This window comes from Mauremys reevesii, linkage group 5 (genome assembly GCF_016161935.1).
Source record: "Mauremys reevesii isolate NIE-2019 linkage group 5, ASM1616193v1, whole genome shotgun sequence".
Taxonomy (NCBI): domain Eukaryota; kingdom Metazoa; phylum Chordata; order Testudines; family Geoemydidae; genus Mauremys; species Mauremys reevesii.
The window spans coordinates 70,252,890-70,277,869 of record NC_052627.1 but is presented as its reverse complement, the minus strand read 5'-3'; the positions used below and the strand labels follow the sequence as shown (position 1 = coordinate 70,277,869).

General features: G+C 39.8%; 2 long non-coding RNA genes across 3 annotated transcripts in view; one reads left to right on the top strand and one right to left on the bottom strand.

Annotated features, from left to right (window-relative positions):
* LOC120405764 overlaps positions 1-24,980 on the bottom strand; it is a 156,930-nt gene that overhangs the window by 74,765 nt on the left and 57,185 nt on the right. Inside the window, exon 2 of the long non-coding RNA XR_005598840.1 lies at positions 21,882-21,964. This is a non-coding gene — a long non-coding RNA (uncharacterized LOC120405764). The remainder of the gene's footprint in view (positions 1-21,881; positions 21,965-24,980) is intronic.
* Positions 700-23,833, top strand: LOC120405765. 2 transcript variants are annotated; one of them, XR_005598842.1, is made up of 4 exons: positions 700-763; positions 19,334-19,415; positions 23,172-23,300; positions 23,729-23,833. It is a non-coding gene; the product is annotated as an uncharacterized LOC120405765 (long non-coding RNA). The 2 variants fall into 2 exon arrangements; XR_005598841.1 differs by lacking the exon at positions 23,729-23,833 and having other exon boundaries at positions 23,172-23,367.

Genomic DNA, 24,980 nt, shown 5'->3' with positions numbered 1-24,980 from the left:
TACTATTTTCAATAACAAGTATTGTGGTAGCACCTAACTATCCTAATCAAGGACCAGAGCTGCACTGTACTAATCATGGTTTTAACAAATAACACAAAGAAAGACCCTGACCCAGAAAGCTCACAATCTAATAGTTAGACAATCACTTCAGTGGACCCATTTTCCCAGGAGCCATAAGGGGTGAATGAGAACTCAGAGAAGTATAAGACCTCTGTGCAAGTGTCCAGCCTGTGCTTATTATTTTTATTAATTATTATTATGAAGTCCCAGTCAGAGCCCCGGAGTACTAAGTACTGTACAAATACATTTCAGAATCATGAACCCTGCCCCAAAGTGCTTACATGGATTTCAGGATCTCCTTCCTGGGGAGAAAGGAGAGGATGGGAATTCTATCCCTCGCTGGACATGACTGAAAGGAACTTCATGGATTTTTCCTCACCCCAGCCTATCTTGCCATTTTTCCACTGTAGGGAACTATCTGAGTCAATGTATCTTTTTTGCTTTGCATGTTATATATGATTCAAGATCAAAAGGAACTTCTTGTTTTCCCCCTGGGCAAGTTTCAAATTCTTATAATTTAAGTGTGTCATGAAAGAGTCTATTGTTTACAGGGAGTTTTTAGTTATTGGAGTTTCAGTCTATGCAATAAGAATGGACTTGACTAGGCATTTATTCAGTGCCTATATTAACGGAATGAGTGTTGACAATGGCAGCAGACTGTAATGAGATAGCTGCATAAGATGCATTCCCCGCTATGTTGATGGTAAGCTGACAATGAATGAATGATATGGACACAAACTGTCAGGAAGGGTGCAAATAGACAAGGTGCTCATTAAATAAAGTAATGGTGATACCGACAGCTCCCTATAGTGACTCATCATATAGATAAATGACCAGATCTGGGGAGCTGACAGATGGTGAATGACAGTTATATAATTGAAAGTCAGTTGGAAGCTTGCTGAGAATGTTCCAGCCATGGTTTTATGGTTTCATCCAGTCTGGGGGAGCCTTAGAGGTTTATTTTCCATAGAGTTCATGTTTTCTTTTTCACTCAGGCATAATTTCAGTGTGTGTTGCATTTATTTATTATTTCTTAATGAAATTATTTGATATGTTTCATTTTCTGGAAGTTTCATCACAATATTCTTTTGAAGCATAAGTCTTTGCAACTACCATAGTCCTAAATGTAGCATCAAAATAAATGAGAACAAATTGAAATTAACACCACAGTTCCCTTAAGATCATCCATTGTCCATTGCCATAAACATTTTGTCAAGCATTTGAAAAATAACGCCAGCTGAGCCAGAGCTTTTTCTAATCAACTACATAAAAAAGCAGTGCTACACATTCAGCGTATAGCAGCTGAACAAATCAATATCACTGTATCAAAGATTCTTGGATCTAATTGCCTTCTAGCTGAAATGTATTTAAATATTAAAATACTTGCTTACAGAACCTCTTAAAATTGTAATTTAGCTTTTATCCCCAAAGAAATTATTTATGCAATTACAGTCTGCGGTGAAAAATGCTTATTAGAGAAGCAGAGGGGACTCAATATGAACAAAGAAAAGATGAAGAGTAAATGATTCACAGTACTTTATGCCTGATAGAGAATGTCTTTTAGGAGCATTTGGAATGGATGTTTATCAAATGAGCTGAGCTTTCAGTTTGTAGAGAAAGGCTATATACAGTGATAAATAGTGACCACATTGAGAACAATCCACTCAAGGTCCCCTACTACCATCCATGACTTAGTGTGAAGTAAATAGGAGTCTTTCCATTGACTTCAATGAGTTCTGGATCAAAATCTATGTTTGTACCTTATTTATCCATTTTATTTGTCACAATAACAAAAATTCCATGGTTAATGTTTGGAGTCATTCTGAAAAAGAATTACCGGTATACCCTCCTCCTCTATCCAGCTAATTAATTCACAGTTTATTATTATTATTAATTTAGTGTGTTGGAAATTCCTGGGTAATTTTTGAAGGACTAATCCTAAAAACATCAGACTCCAGCAATTTTTTTTTTAAATCTCAAATTTTAGATACGCTTCATGTGCTCCCTCCCGCCCCCAGCCTGCATCTGAGTGATGATTACTATCCATCAGTGGATTCCTCTTCCCACATCACTAGCTTATTTGGCTCAAGCCTGTGAGCTTTCTGAATTTGTGTATGCAGCAGAAATCTAGTGGGACAGACTTTAATGAGACCGGAATAATTTCATTCTCTCAGAGGCAATTACAATTTGTATGCTCCACTGAAGTCACTGAGTTGAGTCTGTACTCAGTTGCAGACATTAGCCTGTCAGGATTAACCATTTGGGATCTGGGGAGGAGAGGAAGGAGTATAATTGCAGTTTAGGGAGCATGGGGCTCTCTTGTGAAGTTTTTCACTTTTTGGTTGTTTGTGATGTACCGTGCAAGGTGCCTACTTCAACCTTGAAAACTCCCACTCATCCACTTGCTCAGGATGAACAACCTGACAGATCTGTAATGGACAGTACTGCTAGTTGGAAGTTCCCAAAGTATGATTTTCTGAACCTTTTAAAGCATTTTTGACCATCTTAAATGGAGAATATTGATAATTAGACACAGGAGATAAAAGCCCAAGTACTCTTTACAGCTTTTTCCAGGGCAGATTATGCTTCTGGTAAACACCTGACGGATCTGTCTGATTTATATAATAACAAGAATTACTAGCTTGAATCAAAGGCCTAACTGAAGTCTATAAAAAGTACTGACCATGTCTTATTAAATTCAACCATCTTCTAAAAAAGCTGTCTCATGCTAAAGATCTGCTCAACAGTGGAATCACCAGGTCTAAAGCCGCACTGAGCATCCCAGCCATTGCCACGAAGTGAATCATTGATTCAAAATATTAACATGTAAGTGAAGACTTTCCCTGGGACCAACAACAGCATAATATCTCTATAGTTTCTACATTCAGCTTTATTGCTCTTTTTGAGCAGAAGCAGAGCAAAGCTCATCCACTAAGACTGTGGCATCTACTGAAGCAATTCAACATCCTTGGAAGATAGTGACTTTGATAGAAGAGCTCTCTAATGGCACAGAAAGCTCTGTTTGAGTCAATGGCAGATACACAGCGTGGTTTTCTATACCCAAGGGAGTTCAGCAGAGCTGCTTTGTGTCACCTATACTGCTCAATATCAGCATTGATTGGTTGATGGATATGCTTGAGGCCTCTGTCAGCGACATTGATCTGGACACTATTCTGCTTTAAGATCTCAAATAAGCCAATGAGATTGCCCTGTTGGCTCACTTTGGTAAATCACTGCATCTGATGGCCAATTTTGCCAGGCCTAAATTGATACATATTGGTCTGATTGATAATATGAAAAAAACTAAGTCCCTAGTCATTATCATTAAGCAGCCTCCAGCTCCAGATTACAGCCAGCTCAGTATTAACCTGTCCAGATGGGACACTAAGCAGCTGGCAACTGTCAAGTATTAGAGCAGTGTAATAGACAATGCTGGAGAACGCTTGAAAGATGTGGGCACTTGTACAGCAGCAGCTGCTAGCATGTTTCAGCTCCTTCAGCAACCTCTGTGGGCACATCATGACATCAAGCTTGCTCAAAGCTGCCAGTCTATATACCTATGCCATTGTACATAAGTGAACTGTGTGTGCTGAGGATAGCTAAAGAACACAATTTATGTTTTTCCTGTTGACTTCATCAGCTGCTCCATATCCAGAAGCAGGACAAGATCAGAAATGATAATATTGGAAGCTGAACCCAGGAACCGCTTCTATCAGCACTGGTTCAGTTTTGGTGGGCTTGTTGATATGGCCATATCAGAATGGAAGACTAGCAAATTCCAAAGCGTGTGCACCAAGGAATGCCTTGAGATTAGCCATGATGAGGATAACCAGAGTTATATAGCATGTCAGACTGTAAATTATGGAATTGGAATAGCTGGGGTTTCAATAGTGGGTGACTGGAGAGGTGATGGAAGAACAAGTGACAGGTGTAGGTAGGAACAGGTGTGAATTTTGCAAAGATGGACTATATTCCTCTCTCTTGTAAAGCAACCTGCAAAAGCAGCAAACTTTTTTTTTAAAGTTTGAGCTAAGAGTCATGGAGATTACAGCTTCATTTTTCCTTCAAGAGGAGTCAGGCAAAGGGCTTAGTACTTTTGCAGAAGGTGGCAAAGGTACAAAAGGAGTTAATGGCAAAAATCAGATTTGGGATTATGAGGTCCTGGCGCCTAGGTTTATTTTAAAATCCACAGATCCCACCTTGATCTAGTAATGAGATGAAAAGTTAGGGTATTTGGCTCATTTAACTATTCCAAACAGATTATTTGAAATTTATAGAAATGATTACAACTTCTTGGGTCTCTAAACCTTCTGAACTCAAGCTTTCACTTGAGTTTTCTAGAACTACATGCTTCAGCCAAGCTACCACAATATAAATGTTTAATAAATAAAATAAAATAATAATAATAAAATACATAAATGCTTGCTTTAAGAACAGACTTTCTGTTTCTCTTTCTAGTTGAAATAATGAATTACAAGCACTTATAAAGATAAAAAAAATCCAAACATTTTCAAACATCAAAAATGGCTCAGATTACAGTCAAGTCTGTTCTGATTTTATCTGAACTGCCTCACCTATTTGTAAAAGGGATACTTATTTTCAGTTGGAGACAGTACTTTCTCTTACTTGGGAGAAGAGGATGAATCTGTGGTTAAAACACTGAACTGGGACTCAACACATCTGGGTTCAATTCATGGCTCTGCCACAGACTTCCTGTGTGACCTTGAACAAGTCACTTAATATCAGTGCTTAAAATTCCCATTTGAATGAGACGAAAGAATCTCAACCTATTTAGTTTAAGAGGAGGTTAAGAATTAACTCACTTCTGACCTATATTTACAATACATGCGAGTTTTCTGATAGTAGAGGGCTCGTTAATCTAGCAGTCAAAGGCATAGCAACATCCAGTGGCTGTAATCTGAAACTAGACAATTCCAGATTAGAAATAAGGTACAGAATTTTAATACTGAGGATAAATAACCATTGGAACAATTTACCTAGGGATGTAATGGATGCTCTGTCAACTGAAGTCTTTAAATCAAGATTGGATGTCTTTCTAAAAAGATTTTCTCTAGTTCAGACTGAAGTCATGGGGCTTGATACAGGAAGGACTGAGTAAAATTGTATGGCCTGAGTTATGCAGAAGGTCAGACTAGATGATGATAATGGGTCTTTCTGGCCATAGAAATGTATGGATATGTAAAACTGGGCTAATAATACTTCCTTCATCACACACTTGTCTGTCTTGTCTATTTAGATCAGTGGTCCCCACACTGTGGGACACAGAGGAATGTTTAGCGGGGTGCGGTGGGACTCAGGCCAGCTCCTCCCCTGCTCCCGGGGTGGGGGAGACAGGGAGAGAGTGCCACCCAGCCCCGCTCTGCCCTCTCTCTACTCCATCCCCAGCTCTGCTCCCAGCTACAGCCCAGGCTGTGGCTCCAGTCTCAACTGAAGATCGGCTGTGACTCCGCTCCCGGACACAGACCTGCCCCAATTCGTGGTCCCGGCCTCGGCCCCTGGTTCCTGGCCAACGGCCCCGCCTGCCAGCCCCAGTCCCAGACTCTGGCCGTGGATCCGATCCTGGCCCCAGCCCCACCCCTGAACACAGCCCCACCCCCAGACCCGGCCTTGGCCCTGCTCCTGGCCGCAGCCTCAACCCCAACCGTGCTCATGCTCCTGGCCCCGGCGGGGCACTGACAGATCATATTATGGGTCAGGGGGGCGCAACATAAAAGATTGGGGGACCACTGATTTAGATACTAAGCTGTTTGGGTCAGGGAATGTCTCTTAATATATGGACTTACAGCACCAATGTAGTAATGTTCTAATGTTCTTCAGAGCTTCTAGGTACTACCAGAATACAACAAATAAGTTAAAAATTGTTCAAACTGTTACAAATTTAGCCCCAGCTTCCTTGTAATTAACACTTCATTCATGGACCAATTGTGGCTGTCTCCAGATGTACTCATTTTGACTAGTGCTATGTGTGATTCATGTTGTTTGATTGGTCACCTAAATTACATAGTATTCTTTTGTCTCCCAGATTGGATAACAATCAGTTTAAGGAGAAAGATAACTAATGAATAGCAAATAATGAGGAGAATAATGCACTCAGTACAGGTTTTTAGATGAGTAATGATTTGTGGTAGAATTCATGAAAACTGTCATAATTTCTGAACATTTTTATGAATACCTAGTGATTGTCCAAACTCTTACACCTAACTAATCTCACAAATTGTAGTGAATTTAACTAAGCTCAATACCTTTATTCATGGAAATATTCACACAGATCAGGGTGGTTTTTATTATTTGACCAGATGCACTTGGGAAGAAGAGTAAATGAAGAAAAGCAATGCAATATATAATGATGTAAGTAATTAAGGCACCTGGCTAGCAGATGACAAATGAAGACAAATGTATACTAATGAGTCTTGGAACCAAAAATAAAGAGGGTGTTACAGTTAAATGGGAAAAGAACAGCAGCATATTGACTAAAGATAGATTTGGGAGCTATTATAGACAAATCATTCAATCCTTTATCCCATTAGATGGTTCAACTGAAAAAATGAATACATCTTGGAACAAATGTTAAAAACATACAATAGAAATCAGAGGCGGTGGTAACATATATTTTCTTCAATAAAGTTTCATTCAAATTCCCAGACACATATTGGTCACCACTAGAGACAACCTCAAATCAAAACCCCAGGGCCAAGATTTTCAAAAATGGATGATTAAGATTAGCCTCCTAAATCCATATTCAGGCAGAAAAATGAGAGGCCTGATTTTCAAGAGTGGTGAGCACCTAACAGCTGCTATTTAATTAAGCCTCTGTTGTGTCAGGCACTGCACAGAGATAGACAATCCATGTCCAAATGAATTTATTCCTACAGTCCATATCCAAATTTTTATAAAGACAACCTGTCTACTTTATATATTTTATAGGGACAGTCCCGATTTTGTTTTTTTTTTCTTATATAGGCTCCTATTACCCCCCACCCCCTGTCCCAATTTTTCACACTTGCTGTCTGGTCACCCTACTTCAAATGGATACAGCATACCAGATTTTGCTGTTATGTCAATGTAAATTTGAAATAGCCCTATTACTGTACTTAGCATGAAATTACTTTATAGATTTATAGAGCTATTGTGAGAGAACAATCTGACCTGTTATATATTTGCTGTCCATATTGTGCAATGTTGCCTTGGAATTTGTTGATTTTCACTTCAAACTCCCATTAAAGGTGCCTAAATATCAATGGTACATATTAGATAAAGTAATTCATATACATTGTATATAGGATTGTATTATGGCAAATTTCTAAAGAGGAATTTATTTTCTTAAATTAATGGTGTGCCTCTTTAAAATCAGTGGGCTAATATGGCACAGTTCATAAAACACTTGGGTTCTTTTCAGATTAAATATAAAATTAGTCACATAATATTAATCAACAAAAAATATTCTGTGAAATTTAGTCCTCCTTTTTGCGTTAACAACTATTCCCAATTTCTATGTTTTTTATTCACCAAACATTATTCGGACAAATAATTTTTGTAATTGAGGATTGTTTGCAAACTGTTTATTCTGAAATTTTGTGGCATGTGATTGGTCAAGTGCTATATTTTCAATTAAATGGTTGCATACCTGAAATTTATTAAGAGGGTGAAAAACAAAATGGCAAACAGGGAATACTGCACTTTTGCAACAAAAGAGAAAAAAACTGCTGTTCATTCATTTATTATTTCAGTGAACATTTCAGCCAGTAAGCTTATGCACTAGAGAGTTGCAAACATTTCCATTGATACTCGTAGTCATACTAATATTATGACTCCACAAATACCATAGAACTGAATTCAAGATGTTTAATTTGTGAATCTGTCTTCCCATTATTTGAATAGCTCAAACCAAAAGACATTAGTTAGACTTCTTCTGGCTTTGGTTATGCACATGTGGCTGCTGTTGCCTTCAATGATTTTATTGATTTGGATTTCTAACCATAAAAAGGGGGCAACTATATCAAGGTCCAGGCATTCTTTACAGAAATTTAAAAATCAAATATACAAAACTCAAACCACAAGCAACCTCACAATATATGGCATTAACCAATTTTTCTATATAGTAAAAGAGGAATCAAGACAAGTATTGTACCACTGCTAAGCTGTGCCCCGAAACATCTCCATCCTCAAAACCCCATGAAACTGAACATTGCATCATAGCCTGAAGGTCAATAGCCTTAGGCTATTTCAGACACAACATCTGCATAAGGACCTTTGGGGCACATACAAAGCTTATCTTCACCCGGAATATTTACTCCCATCTCTCATAGCTGACCCTAATCCTAACACTCCCACAAACGCAACTTGTCCCAAAGCCAACCTAAACAGGAATTCCCACAACTGATTCTCACCTCTTACGATATATTCCCCACAACCATTCACCTCAGTGATAAGCAAAATCCACACCTTAATGAGTCTCTTACCCAAAAAAGAGTGGTCTCCATACCACTCTGCTTTCTGTCACTAGGCCAGGGACTTAGAGTAATGCAACCAGGGGAAGAAATCAGATTCTCTAGCCATTTCTGACCATGAGAGGCTCTCGCAAGTAGTTGAATGAAATATGTCCCATCATAAGTGTGTGCCTTAAACCACCTTCCTACATCAAGGCAAACCCACCTTCTATCTTCTAGCAACCTTTCCCTCATATTATGTAGGACAAATATCCCTCTTAACTTCCCCATAACAGCATTACCACTGGTGTTGATGGGACAGGGGACCTCCATAAGTGGCTTGTCCCCAGCAGTGGTTGAATTCCAGTGAGGATGAAGCAGGCTGACTTAGAGCAGCATTAGTGGGATGGATCCTGCTATAGCTCCTCCACTGCTGCTGACTGTGGTAGGGCATGACATTTTCTAGAATTGAATCTGGACCAAAGGTTTTTAAACTAAGAGAAGGATGTTTAATGTATCACTTTTACTGTAAAAGTTTTGCAAAACAATTTATGAATAGATCTGCACAGTCACCATAAAAAGTTGTGTGTAAATTCCAAATTGCATGCTAATATCCTCCAACATAAAATCTGCTTCAATTTTTTCCTATCTATAAATGTCACTGTATATTATTCATTGATATTGAAAGCAGCTATCATATCTCTGATGGGACATCTGATGCAGTAGACAGGCTGGCATTCTTTTATTCAATCACTGAGGGCTTCAACAAATTATATCTGAAGCTCACGATTTAAAAGGTACTTTTGTCTAAATATAGTCATTTTCTGTAGTGATAACTGAAATGTAATAAACACAATGTCATTAGACTACAAAGAAGGAGGTGAAGCACACTGTGTGGAAAAAGGAAAAGGAAATGTATTCATCTCTGAATGTTGCTTAGCTACAAAGCTTGGCTAGGACACAAGAAAGACCCCTTTAGAAACAATTAGTTATTGTCATATCAGAAACACATTAAAAGACAATGTGAAAGGCCACAAAATCACAGTACAGCTACACCAACCCAGCAGTCATTATCTGACTCCAACCATGGCAGATCAGTCGCAACCACTTACTTTAGCCCTAAGTGGAGCACTAGTTCAAGAGATGAATATGGCTGAACTGCTTGGTAATAATAACTCTACTGTAATTAAATTTAACTTCTTTGTCAGGGGGAACATACCAATGAAACCCACCACAGTTAGGGTTATCATATTTCAACAATCAAAAAAGGATGGGGGGGAGAGCCCCATCCACTCCCTCTCACTTCCTGCCCCCTGACTGCCCCCCTCAGGACCCCCAACCCCACCCTGCTCCTTGTCCCCTGACTGCCCCCTCCTGGGACCCCTGCCCCAAACTGCCCCCCAGGACACCACCCCCTACCTAAGCCTTCCTGCTCCTTGTCTCCTGACTGCCCCCTCCTGAGACCCCCCCACCCTAACTGCCCCCTAGGACCCTACCCGTCCCCGACCCTTATCCACACCCCACCCCGACAGACCCCCCAGGACTCCCACGCCCCATCCAACCACTTCTTGTCCCCTGACTGCCCCCCCTAGAACTCCCGACCCATCCAACCCCCCCTGCTCCCTGTCCCTTAGCGGCTCCAATCCCTCTCCACACACACACACCCCTAACAGCCCCACCTCCACAACTCCCGATCCATCCAACCCTGCAAGCTGCATGGAAACTATTGAAAACACCATCACAGAGGCATACCCCCAAATAAAATAAAATAAAAAGAACCAAAAAAACCACCACCATGGCTAAACAACAGTGCAAAGGAAGCAGTTAGAGGCAAAAAGACATTCTTTAAAAACTCAAAGTAAAATCCTAGTGAGAAAAATACAATGGAGCATAAACTCTTGCAAGTCAAGTGTAAAACTATTATTAGGCAGGCCAAAAAAGAATTTGAAGAGCAACTACAAAAAGACACAAAAACTAACAACATTTTTAAGTGCATCAGAAGCAGACAGCCTGGCAAACAATCAGTGGGGCTACTAGACAATTGAGGTGCTAAAGGAGTACTCACGAAAGAGAAGACCTTTGCAGAGAAGCTAAATTTTTTTTTTTGCATTGGTCTTCACCGCAGAGGATGTGAGGGAGATTCCCACACCTAAGCCATTTTTTTTACGTAACAAATCTGAGAAACTGTCCCAGATTGAGGTTTCAGTAGAGGAGGCTTTTGAACAAATTCAGAAATTAAACAGTAATAAGTCACCAGGACAAGATGGTATTCATCCAAGAGTTCTGAAGGAACTTACATATGAAATTGCAGAACTACTCGCTGTGGTGTCCTATCATTTAATCAGACTTTGTTCCAGATTACGGGAGGGTAGCCAACGTAATTCTGATTTTTAATAAAGGCTCCAGAAGTGATCTTGGCAATTACAGACCTGTAAACCTAACTTCAGTACCAGGCCAATTGTTTAAACTATAGTAAAGAACAAAATTATCAGACACATAGATAAATACAGTGTGATGGGGAAGAATCAACACAGCTTTTCTAAAGGGAAATCATGCCTCTCCAATCTATTAGAATTCTTTGAGGGTGTCAACAAACATGTGGACAAGGGTGATCCAGTGGATAGTGTACTTGGACTTACAGAAAGATTTTGACAAAGTCTCACATCAAAGGCTTTTCGGCACACTAAGCAGTCATGATGTAAGAGGGAAGATCCTCTCTTGGATCAGTAGCTGGTTCAAATATAGGAAGCAAAGGGTGGAAATAAATGGTCAGTTTTCACAGGGGAGAAAGGTAGTATCTGGGACGAGTGCTGTTCAACATATTCCTAAATGATCTGGAAAAGGGAGTATACAGTAAGGTGGAAAATTTGCAGATGACACAAAATTATTCAAGATATTTAAGTCCAAAGATGATGGCAAAGAGTTACAAAGGGATCTCTCAAAACTCGGTGATGGGGTAACAAAATGGCAGATGAGATTCATTGTTGATAAGTGCAAAGTAATGCACATTGAAAAACTTAATCTTAACTATGCATACAAAATGATGGGGTCTAAATTAGCTGTTACCACTGAAGAAAGATCTTGGAATCATTCTGGATAGTTCTCAGAAAACATCTCAATATGCAGCATCAGACAAAAATGCTAACAATGTCAGGAACCATTAGGAAAGGGATAGATAAGAAGACAGAAAAATATCATAATGCCACTATATAAACCCATGGTATGCGCACAACTTGAATACGGTGTGCAGTTCTGGTGGCCCCATCTAAAAAAATGATATATTAGAACTGGAAAAGGTACAGAGAAGGACAACTAAAATGCGGATGCTCCACTGAAGCCACGGGACCAGCGGACCCTCCGCAGGCATGTCTGTGGGAGGTCCACCGGAGCCGCGGGACCAGCGGACCCTCCGCAGGCACATCTGCGGGAGGTCCACCAGAGCCACCTGTCGCCCTCCCGCGGCACGCCACCCAAAGCACGCGCTTGGCACGCTGGGGTCTGGAGCCGGCCCTGCATACTGGATTTCCTATCACTTTTAGATGTTAAGGCCATGCAGAAGATGATCTGGTGTGAGCAATGAGGGCCTGCAGCCATACCTGCCCAATCTCACTCTGCCTATGAGTGCTGCTGGACCACAAGAGAACCACCTGATTGGCTAAGGCATCAGGTATCTTGCTCTTAAGCCCAGCAGCCGCAGAGGATCAGTGGCTACTCAGTACACGTGTGTGGATTCTCTACCTTCCTTGGCTTGCCTTACTTCAAGCCCTGCTCCTGCTTGCTCCAGCCTAGATCCTGCACTGAATCTGGCCTTGTTCCAGTCCTGTCCCAGCTTTGCTCCTGCCTTGGAAGCAACCATGCTTCTTCCTTCCCTGACTATAAGTAATACAGTTCTGACCTTTGGCTCTCATCCGTGGGGCTGACTGTCTTGACCCTTCGCTCTGGCATCCAGACTCTGACTTTCATTCTGACTTCCAGCTCTGATCCCTAATTCTGTCTCTGCTTTTACCTTGGGCTCTGGCATTCAGACTGACCACTAGGCATGACTTCTGCTCTGACAACTAGGTTTGACTGCCTGTGACCCAGTTTCCTTGGAATATCTGGTAGATTCACAGAAAAATATTACAGAAAAATAATTCAGTTAAAATATCAGTGGAAGAAATATATATTTTACAACTAGGGAAATTTGCAAGCATGTGTCATGTAGGTGTTCATCTGTTCTTTAAACTTACGATCTGATGCAGCAGAGCATTTAAGCATGTATTTAACTTTAAACATATGAGCAGTTCCATTGATTGATTTCAGTAGGACTGCTCATGTACTTAAAGTTAAGTGTGTGTGTGTATGTCCTTTGGTGAATTGGCTTAGCCCTCATCATGTCATGGATCTCTGTTTGGAATCATTACCTTTTCCAACAAGATTGAAAAAAAAACAAAACAGTTGCTCAATAAATATTAAAAGCAGGGACCTGATCCAACTTCCATTAATGTCAGTGGAGAAAATGACTTCAATCAAGGCAGGCCCAAGGTGAGGAAGAAACACAGAAAATGTGTCATTTAAGTAGATGGGTCTATAGGTATTAGGCCAAATTCTACTCTGAAATCCACAAGGTTATATGGCGTGTAAGTCAGTATAGAACTTAACCTGCTTAATTTAGGGTAATGAAAATTATTCAGACTTGCATGATATCCATCTACTATTGATTTTGTCATTGCCTTACCATGCCATGTTTTAACATCAATTATATTTTCGGGAAAGATTTTTTTCTCTCTCAGCGTCTAAATTGTTGCTTCTTGATTAGTCAACAGGAAAAATCAATACTCTATATATTTCACTTTAAAGCTTTAATTCAGTTACAATCTGTGAACTAATCAAATGTTGATATAGCTGTGTTAGTAATAGGAAAGCAGTTCTGTAGTGCCCCAATCTTTCTTTGTCATTAAAGGTTAAATTTTCAGTTCATGTATCACATGCCTAACTCCATATTGCAATCAAAAAAGGATATCTGCTTTTGACTTTAATTTAATTTAATTAAAAATTGAAAAGACCTAGGTTATCTTATCTATACTCTAGCACTCATACCCTGCCCCATAGCCATAGAAATTTTTTCTACAATATGTTCTCAAGTGCTGTTCCTAATCCACTTGTAATATGATTCAGCCAATGGGAAACAACTCCTTTGTCTAAGAGTTTACATTGTCAGAAGGTTCTGTCACTCTCCTTGATGTTTCCTCCTGTCAGATGCTATTGACATATTCCCTCCCCCTTAGTAGTTGTTCATCTAACTAATATGCCTTTCAGTTAATTTTGTTTTATACATTAATCCATACTACTTTAATAATATTTTGTTCTTCCATGATCTCCCTTTTATTGGCTGACATAATATTTCTGGAACTGAGGTACCCAAACTATACATGCCATTCCAGTGTGTGGACATATATCATTTCTGCTGCCTCTCATGTATTTTCAATTAGTGTCACCATTAGCATCCTGTAATTAAATGTCCACTTCTAGTATAAGCCCTTGTTTCCCTGTCTGAACCATTCTTCCCCACCAGCTCTTTCACACACATTTTATAAAGTGGATCATATATTTTGCTCCAAGTTCAAATTTGGTCTAAATAATGTAGGTGAGGAGGTATTGGTGTTACTTTCACCAAATTTGGCTTATATTCAAATCCTTCTGGTTTACATTTTTCCAGATAGATACTCAAGTTACAACCTCAAAACATATATATGTTTGCAGACAAGAAATGCATGCAGAATGTATATTTAGATACTCAAAATAAATAGTAGCACTGAAACATGTTATTGTAGCTAAAGAGCTTGTTGTATGCCATTACTTGTCCTTTACATTATATCTGCACTCAGGAGGTGATTTTGCTCCAGAAAAATGTCTTCATATTTCATTCAATAAATCAGCATTATATGAGTGCTCATGACAGGACTTTTGGCCAAACTTTTCCTACCTATCTAGTTACCTCCGTAACACAAGGAGGCCAATTTTTTCTTTACATGCTAAACAGTCTAATATTTTCTACATGGGGAAGAAGGAAGCATTGATTATACAACCCAAGAAGTTAAGCAGATTAATTCAAGTTTCTGATTTCTTTATCCTGTGTTCTTTTCATTATCTCTCATTTGTAATAACCCTGCCTCTTGAGTTATTCCCTATCAACTGTATTCCACTAAACAAATATATTGTTTTAGGAATAACAAAATGTTGCTCCTTGGTAAAGAAGCCACTAGGTTAAAGGTATTTGTAGGATAATAATTACCTCTATACAGCCCCAATTCGGGCAAGCAGCCCTATTCATGACAGCATTTAAAACACAAGCATGATCTTAAATGTTGTCATGAATAGGGCTGGATTTAAACACGTTTAAGTTCTTTCCTGAATTGAGGCCTAAAGTAGGAATAGTCAAAATGAATCTAGTTAAATAATTTGATGGAATCTTCTCCCAAAATTCAAAGTGATCCTTTCTTGGCACTGGAAAAGAGTTTGGTTAACAATATTTTTTCATTTGGGTGGGTGTTATGGTTCAGTGAATAGGTCACCGACTAGGGCATTAGGAGAGTTAGAATCTGTTCCCAGCTCTGCCAGTGACTCATTCTGTGGTCCGAGTTGAGAAGTTCTGCATCTAAAGTGAGCCCGATCCTGCCCGTTGTTCTGAAATGTCCTATTAAAGTCAGAGGTACAGAATCAAGCCCAATATGATGATTTTGCCTCACAATATTTCTGTAGGTTACAAACCCTTTCGTGTGCATTTTCTAATCATATGGTATGTCTTTGTGCTGGATTTCTCAGTCATGGTGATTTTTCTGTTCTATTATTCTAAAAATCTGTAGCACCAGTATAAGTTACTTGTTTCAACATTTTGTAAATCATTTTCGGAGTTTTCACTGAAATTGTTTTTCAGGGCAGTTACTCAGTGTATTGCTAACTTGCTGGCAATGATGCCATTAGGGTTTTCGTTGTTGTTGTTTTTGTTTTTTTAAAGTAATACCTATCACTGATCTGTGTGTTTATAACACTCCTAACAAAATGAGTTCTGGAAAAGATTCACAGAATATCCTTCCATTACTGATACTAATAATGAGATTATTCCTGCTATAATTTTTCAGGGATAGCACAACACTCACCACCTGCCAGGCAGCTTATACAAATTACTACAAACAAATGTTATTTTAACTCTTGGTTTGGACTCCAACATAGAATCATATTACATATTTTATTAGCTCATTTACCACCTACTATGTTATATTATTAGCTAATTAATTGAACATGGTATGTTTTTAGGTGGCTTTGGTTACTATTTAAAGGTGTGTTTTGTCTGATATCTTGTCTTCATTTCTGTGGGAAACATTCAATTGAGATTTTCTGGTGGACTCCTATTAAAAAGCCAAGAATTTTAGGAAATAAATAAAATTGTTATCTAGTGTCAGAATCTGCCACCTGCCACATTGAATATCTTATTCTGCAAACAGTCTCATTGATTTCAACAGGACTATTTGCAAATGATGCATTATTCAACAGCCCTGATCCAAAGCCCACTGACATCAATGAAAGTGGGTGAAAGCCAGACTCCATTTAAGTCAATGGTGAAATTCCTGTTAAAACAACTAGAGCCAGGATTTCACCACATATCAGTAATGGAGGCAGTGTCTGACCCTCAGTAAGCCTCACTGGGCTGTTTTTCAGTGGGACTTGTATTCCTCAATCCCATAGCCATGTTTGAAAATCTCCCCCAGCATCTATAAAAGGAAACAGTACCTAACCCTTAATATACTGGCACAACTGAGCACCTCTGTTACAAACCTTCACGTCACTGTATACTTGCACTCATCTAACTAGATTAAAATTTTCAGGAGTAATCAATATTTATGCAGGCATGGCTTAATGCAGAGAGATTTGGGGGACTGTCTTCTATGATACTTTGTACTTTTTTTAATAATCCATGAGCTCATACTACTAGAGGGCTTTATATATTTTTAATGTTACAAGAAAATACTTTGTAGTATAATATTTTACCATATTTTAAACAATTGTTAATGTAATTCTATAGTGCCTTTTTATGGAAGACTACAAACACATTATTACTATTAAAAATAATGGGTAAAATCCAGGGCCTATTGAAGTCAATGGGATCAGGATTTCAGCCCATGTGTATAACATCATACTTTGGTGCAGTGCCATATAAAATTTAAAACATATTGTTTGCCTTGAAGAGCTTACTATCTAAGAATGAGAGGACAAAGAAACAAAGCAAGACGTGGGACAACTATTCAGGGAAGGGAAAGTGAGCAAAGATTATGGAAAGCAATGAAGGAAAGAGAATCATGGAAGAAGACTGTCATAAAGAGGGACTTGAAAGAGAAAAAGTTGGGGGCTTGGCAGAGAGGAAGTGAAACACCATTCCACTATAGGAGGCTGCATGATAAAGTTGTGAAGATAATACTGAGATAAAGGTATACAGGTAGGAGGTGGATAGGCTAAAGATCATGAAAGGATGGAGAAGAGCAGAGGCTTGTGAAATGCTGAATATCAAGTGGTGGCCATAGTGAGAGGATTCAGTGATGGACAAAATGGAAAGTAATGGTGAGTAAGGGAGTTTGTGTAGAGTTTGGCAGTTAAGCAAGGCTGTTAAGACAGGAAATGAGAGGAAGACAACAAATCAGATGGGTCAGCAATTTGGGAAGCAAAGTGGCCTTTGATGAGGGAAGGGGATTGAGGTAATAATAAGTATGTGACCAAGCATCAAAGTCAGAGCAGGGACAGTGGAGAGAAAAAAACAGATGGCAAGCACTTCAAAAGAGAGGGATGGGAAAAAAGTATGGGCTGAAAGCAACAAGTGTAAAGAAGGCTGTGACGGTACCTCCCATAAGGCTTTATGGAAATATGCTTAGAATGTGTTTTATGCTACATATGTCATGTAACATATCTCTGTAAAGGTTTTGATCTACCAAATCTATTCATCCTATTTGTATGCAGGTATCATGGTTGTATTCAAAGTTATGAATGTTGGCTGTGTACTGGCTTAATTTCTAAATAACCTTAGTAGAGCATTTGGTCAGTTCCTGGAGAAAGGAATGTTGAAATTAAGTACCTAATCAAGAAACATTTAAAGGACAATGGATCTTGGAATGCTCCAATCCACATAAGTAGTCTACTTGAGGACTTTCAAGGTAGCATGTAAACAATGGACGCTACTTGTAAAAACTGTGAGTCATGCATGGACATGTGACTTGCCCAAGAAACTCCTAAACTCCATCTTGGAGCTGGACTTTGCATAGGAGGGAGGAGGGGGGTCTCCACCCACAAGATAAAGTCTATTTAAACCCCTGGGAGGCCCCTACATTTGATCTTCAGCTGGCTAAAGAAAGAGCCTCTCCACGCCCCTCCCCCTCTCCACAGGATACCTGAAAGAAATTGGAACAAAGGACAGTGACTTCAAGGGGTGTGAGCAATTGCTGGACCCAGGCTAAAAGGAGATTAGTCTGTAAAAGGGAGCATTCTGGAACTGGTGAGGATCTTATCTGTATTCAGTTTGATTAGACATAGATTTGTGCATTTTATTTTATTTTGCTTGGTGACTTACTTAGTTCTGTCTATTACTACTTGGAACCACTTAAATCCTACTTTCTGTATTTAATAAAATCACTTTCTACTTATTAATTAACTCAGAGTATGTATTAATACCTGGGGGAGCAAACAACTGTGCATATCTCTCAGTGTTATAGAGGGCAAACAATTTATGAGTTTACCCTGTATAAGCTTTATACAGGGTAAAACGGATTTATTTGGGTTTAGACCCCATTTGTTTGGATTTAGTTGGGCATCTGAGGCTTTGGCTACACTTGCATTTCAAAGCGCTGCCGCGGCAGCGCTGCCGCGGCAGCGCTTTGAAGCGCTAGTGTGTGCGCAGCCGCTGCAGCGCTGGGACTCTCCCAGCCCAGCGCTCCCAGCAGCTCCCTGTGCGGGGAGCGCTGGCGCGGCCGCTGGCCTCCGCTGCTGGGGGCTTGACTGGCGCGCGCGCTGGCGCGCCGCCAGCGCAGGCTGCAGCTGGTGTGAGGTTGTGTTGCTGCTGCTGCTGCAAGCATGCCCAAGCCCTGAATGTTAAAGACAAGAACACTTCTGTTATCTGCCTTCAGGTAAACCTGGAGATGGGCAAGTCACATGTCAATGCATTCTAAGCATATTTCCATAAAGCCTTATGGGAGGTACCATCACAAAGGCGCTATAGCTATTGGACTTTTAACCACAAATACTATGTAACCCTGAGGCTCAGAAAAAGTCTACACAGTACATTGATAAAAAGGATTGTTCTCACTATGTTTGATGGAGCTGCCCCAATATTGGTGTTGGTAGATAAAACAGTCTGGCGTAATATGTCCATAGGTTTTGTATCTCTGTTCATCACCACCGTAGTTGATCATTTATAACATTTGATAATTAAAAAAATGCACACATTTTATAAAAGATTGCCCTCCTTTTCTCAGGGGTCACTCAATCAGGTCATTTCCTGTACTACTTCATTCATGTAATCTTGCCATCTGGCTACCTGGTCTTCAGTGTACTCTTCTAGCCATCATTTTAAAATTGATGTGTTGTGTTGTGTTTGTCCAAAAACCATAACAAAGAGTTCAGCATTGTCCATTGCTTTTCCTTCAGTAAAACCCTTCCTATCGTGGGGACAGAAAGAAGAAAAGCAAAACAAGAGAAAAAAGCAACCCAAACAAACAAAACACAAAGACAAGCAACATAATCAAACAAAAATACCCTCAAAAGAGAATTTTTCCTGATGTTTTAATTTTGCCTCCTCTTTGCAGAGATTTGTTTTATGGCTAGCTACTTCCCAGGTGCTCAGGGAGCTCAAGATGCCCACTTCTGAGCAGGAAAAATTATGGATCGGTAAGTACATTTTACTATTTCAGGTTCTAGAAAGCTGTCCATGGGGTAGGTGTTTCAGGAATTATTGAGAGGTGGTTGATAAACAGAATGGTATCCACGATATGGTACAAAAGCCTTATCAAACCTTCCTGAGAGTCTGTGTGGAAGCAGAAGGGGAGGTGGGGGGAACCAAGCTGAGCTAAGCTGAAGAATCCAGATCATTCTCTCTTCGTTTTGTCAGATCGGTGGGGCTAAGAAGACTAAAATGCAGAAAAAGTATACACGCGTCCCCATGCACATACTTTGTCATTAAACAAGACCCCTTGCCTCCTCAATAGCCTTTCTGGTCCCAAGTCTGCCCAAATATGTCTACTCTAAGTTCTTAACTACCAGACTTGGCCTTTCCTGCACTTATCAGTTCACTTTTGTGCACACGCTCCACACAGTCTGAACAAAAGCAACCTTCTTGGGGTAAAAATAAATGGTTTATTAATAGAAAAAAAATGAGATTCAAAGAGGAAATAGTAAGGAAAAGCAAAGTCATACAAGTTACACAGAAAATAAATAAAGATACAGCTTCAGGCTTTGTACTTCTATATTAGCTAAATTCTCTTTTCTAATATAAATTGTCTATTGCCTCTGAACAGTTTCCCAGCCACCCCTATCAAAGAGGAGATCCAGTGTTCCAGAGATAGCACCCAGTCTAGATTTTGGCCCCCAGTTTATGGATGTCCTTCACTTCATACCCCTTTACCTTTTAAAGGTTTACAGGGTTTTTATCCCTTCTCTAAGCTATGTCTACACTATGGATCTTACAGTGGCACAGCTATACTGCTACAGGTGTGCTGCAGTAAGGTCTCCTATGTAGCCACTCTTTGCCAGCAGGAGAGAGCTTTTCCTGCCAACATAATTAAACCAACCCCAATGAGCAGCATTAGCTAAGTTGGCAGGAGAGGCTCTCCTGCCGACATAGTGCTGTCCATACCAGCACTTTTGCCAGTGAAACTTACGTCAGTCCAGGCGCGTTTTTTTTCACACCCCTGGCTGATAAATGTGGCAGTGTAGACAAAGCCTCAGACTGTGGTCATTTATGATGAGGGAAATTAGCTCCTCTAACTATGTAGTATAGCTCAGGGCTTAGGTTGACATAAAGCAGCTAGAGCTGCTGCTGGGACTCCACTGCAAGCTGGGCTGCTAACCGGGTTCCCAACTCGGGCTGCCGCCCAGGCTCCCCACTCCCTGCTGCCCCCAGGGTCCTGGTTCCCCACTCCCAGCAGGGAGCCTGGGTGCCCCCACCCCCAGCTCTCAGTTCCCCACCAGGAGTATGGCAGATAACCAGACTCCAGGCATGGCTCTCCCCATCAGAGGTGAGAGACGCCAGGCACTTTCCCCCACCTGCTTCCCAGCTTGGGTGGGGAGAAGAAGCCTGGGGGGGGCAGCTGGGCTTCCAGTGGGGAGCTGTGCAGAGCTGAGACCCTGGGCCCTCTTCACATCTGTGGAAGCACTCCTGGCAAGGACACGGACCTCTGATGGAAGGAGGGCAGTGTGGACATCAGCCACCGCAGTAATTACTGTAGTGGCTATAAATCAACGTAACCTAAGTCGATTTAAGATTGTAGAGTAGACATGCCCTCAGTTTTCCAAGACTAGAGTTTTCTTTTCAGTTTCAAGTTGTTTTGATGTTTTCCCATTAACACTTATGGTCCACCATTGTCTCTTCCTGGCTGGACAATGGCTGGGTACTTGAAGATAGTTTTGTGTAAACAACTGGCTTGGAATGGGCCCTTCCCTGCTGTGAGGTGTACTTGAAATTGTATTATCAGTCATGAGCATATTATTCTATAGACACAGACTCATAACTATAGTCTGTACACATCTCATGCTGTAACATTCTGGACTGGATGATGAAGCTTTCATAAAAGACCTTACTTGGCATATTATATATACAATAACATTATATACAACCTCTTGATTCAATTGCTTATTCTTGGGGGCTCAGACCCCTGGCCTCCTGTTGGGTTGTCTGGACTCTGATTGTCACAGTGGGAGATCTGGCTTTAAGTCCCTTCTTTGAACTACACAGAGCAGGGACTTGAACGTGGGTCTCCACATCCCAGGTGAATATCCTAACCAGGCTATTGGCACTTCTGGGATGGATGATCTCTCTTTAGTTTGACCAACATTTCTATCCTGGCTTTGCAAGAGCTTCCCAAATAAAGATTTGTCAAATCTGATCCTTCCCATTGAAAATACATGGTTTCAACAAATTTACATTTTCTGACTAAAAAAACATTTTATTAAAAATACCTGACCAGCTCTATTAATGACAAATAATATTAACCTTTGTAAAATGGCTTTAGTTCTTCAGATATGAGGGAAAGGTACTAAGCCTATTATGCAGAGATGGTTGAGAAAAGAAAATGCTGTAGCCAAAAGAGCTAATGTGATCCCAGTGATTCTGAAATAGGAGAACAAAGGTTATTTTACCAGTGAATTTGACATTCATGTGACTGCTGTCGGAATCCTGGGTCCAGTTCTGGGGTCCACAATTCAAGAAGCATGTTGGTAAACTGGAGAGAGTTCAGAGAAGAACCACAAGAATAAAGAATTAGAAAACATGCCTCATAGTGTTAGACTTGAAGAGCTCAATCTATTTATCTGAACAATGAGATGGTTAAGGGGTGACCTGATTACAATCTGTATTAACCTACATTGGGAACAAATATTTAATAATGGACTCTTCAGTTTAGCAGAGAAAGGTATAACATCGTCTATTGGCTAGACAAATCCAGACTGGAAATAAGGAATATTTTTTTAACAGTGACAGTAATTAATCATTGGAAAAATTACCAAGGATTGTGGTGGATTCTCCATCACTGATAATTTTTTTAATCCAGATTCGATGTCTTAATAAAAGATCTGCTCTAGGAATTATTTTGGGGAAATTCCATGGCAGGTGCTATACAGGAGGTCAGACTAGATAATGACAATTGTCCCTTTTGGCCTTGGAACGTATGAATCTATGAAAATGGATGTAAGCAAATTCAAAGCGTCCCCTCTTATTTTTAATTATTTAATTTATTTAATTATTTATTTTTAATTATTTAAAAAGACAATAAAAGCTTTAATTTAGAAAGGAATCCAAAATCTGGACAGGTTTTTTTGAAAATATGTAATAAACACACCAGTTAGTTATAAGGTGTCACTAGTTGTCCATAGCTTTAGTTCCCTTTAAACAGAATTAAGGAACTTGAAACATCTCCTCATTTGGATTATCTAAAATAAATAAAAGTTAAAGGGGCTGCACTGTCAGGTTACTGATGTTGGAAAGAGGCAGACAGGCAGTTCAGCGGCGAAGAGAAAGCATTAATTTACTCTTCAGTGTTCCCTGGCAGAAATTGCACTTAGCTGTGCTTCCCTGGTGTCTCAGCTACTTTCCCAGTTGAGTTTTCTAATAGAAAAAGCTGAATTTAGAAATCTTGAATGTCATGAACAGTATTTATAGATCAGTACAGTGTCATGGTTACAGGGCTAGCTGCACCTTTGTCATTCAGAGTGTACCCCCTCAGGTGCCAGGTCTTGTACCGTTGCCTCTCCTGGGGTGCAATTCTGCAACTCTCCCACTCTGTCCTGGGCTCCAGTGCTATGTGTATCATCTGTGCTTGTCCAGCAAGACAAGCTGAGTTTGAGCACCTGCAGTTCTTCCCTTTAGGAGCCAGTACCAGTGGTAAGCAGTGACAAAACAGCCTTATTAACAGGTTGTTGTTTGTTTTGCAGGCGGAACACAGCAGTTAGAGAAGAAAAGGATTTTAAAGCTACAAACTGTCTACACACACAAATCTCTTACCTAGTCTGAATATGGCCTGATGGTAGCCTAGGCAGGCTTAACTTCTTCAGGTAGACCTAGTAGGTGTCTATGTCTCACTCTGGTTCCCACAAACAACTACTTCCCTCTCTTGAAATAACATTTCTTTGTAAACTGACCTCCTATGTTCCCAGGCCTTTTCATGTCCTAGCATTGTCTCTTAACAACTCTTAAGAGTCTGCTGAACAGTAGTTTATCTTGAGCCATTATTTTTCTTTCCTGCTTGATTTTCTCAACTGCCCCCTATTAAACTAAACCACTGTATTCATACAGTAAATGTCCTAATGATCAGGCCAACGTACTTCATTCATAGATTACAAAGCAGCTCCAAATCCATCATGCCAACTATCTATCAAGTCTAAACATAATGATGTCTGATTACCTAAGGTGTCATGGCTCCCTCTCTCCTCCACACTTGACCAGCAGAACTGGCCAGGCAGATTAAAACAGACCCTGCATTCTTCCCTAGGGTGGTGCATGCAGACACCAGTTTCTGCTCCCAGGATTCCTTTGAAGTGTTTCCCCTACTGAGACACTGAAACTTCCAGAGTTCCACTGAAGGAGTGAAACAGAGATGCATCAGTTTTTGCTGTATTCAATGGTTTGACTATCAAACGAACAAGTAAACTAATCAACAGATTTACAGCAGCATAATCATGAAGTAAAAATTGCATATAATAAAACATTTCTTGACATTTCATCCAAGCAAATGGAGATGTGCAATTACAAAGACGACATTTTAAAAAGTGCTTCTAAATGTGTTCCAAAAACAGACCTCCCATTCCTTCTAACAAATTTAAATGAATAGAAGCATCTGATTCAATCTCCTCAAAAGTACTAAATTAAGGAAGAAATGATACCACCAATTCCAATTTAGTATCCTCAGTGAAAAAAGAAAATATTTAAAATACTGCCTTGTAAATTGTTCTCCTTGAAAATGTAATGCCACTACAGTACTTGAAAACAACAAAAGTCACCACATTGACATTGTTGTAAAACTTAAATGTTGAAAAGAATCCCTAGATGTTGATTTAATATTATATTTTTAAAATAAAAGATATATCACTACATATCACATACAAGGTGGTAATCTTCATATTATAAATTGCAGAGCAACGTGCTCATGTGATAAACTGAATTTATTGTTCATCTTTAATTGTCTCACCTGCACGCTGCCCACTATTCCATCTCCCATAGGCTGATCATAATATATTAAACCTTAAATCCTTTACAGAATTAATTTTAAAAAATGCCAAAAATAGATTTCTGGGCTTTAAAATAATTTTAATTCTTCAACCCACTTCTGGCACTGTAAAAATTAATAAAAATGGATTAACCTTTAAAAGTCTTGAGGTGCCATAAGAATATTTACAGTTAATGAAAATTCAACATACTGTACATTAATTGCCAGTAAACAGAACTACATTTGAAGGACACTCTGATACCTGTAGGAAGTGAACCAAAAAGTCTTTTAAAAATTTTGCATATTAAAAAAACTTGTTTCATCATGCTGCACACATGTTCATAAAAGATTCATCTCCCATCCCCGCCATCCTGCTTTTGTTGCCTCTAAGTCATATCTAAATAAGACTATAAGGCATTCAAGGCAGAGATTTTGACCTGGTCTACAGTATGCAGTTATTTCGGAATTAGCGCTCTGAGTCACAGCCCCATACATGCCACTTCTACCGTGAGCTGCATGCAATTATGGGGGTTGGCGC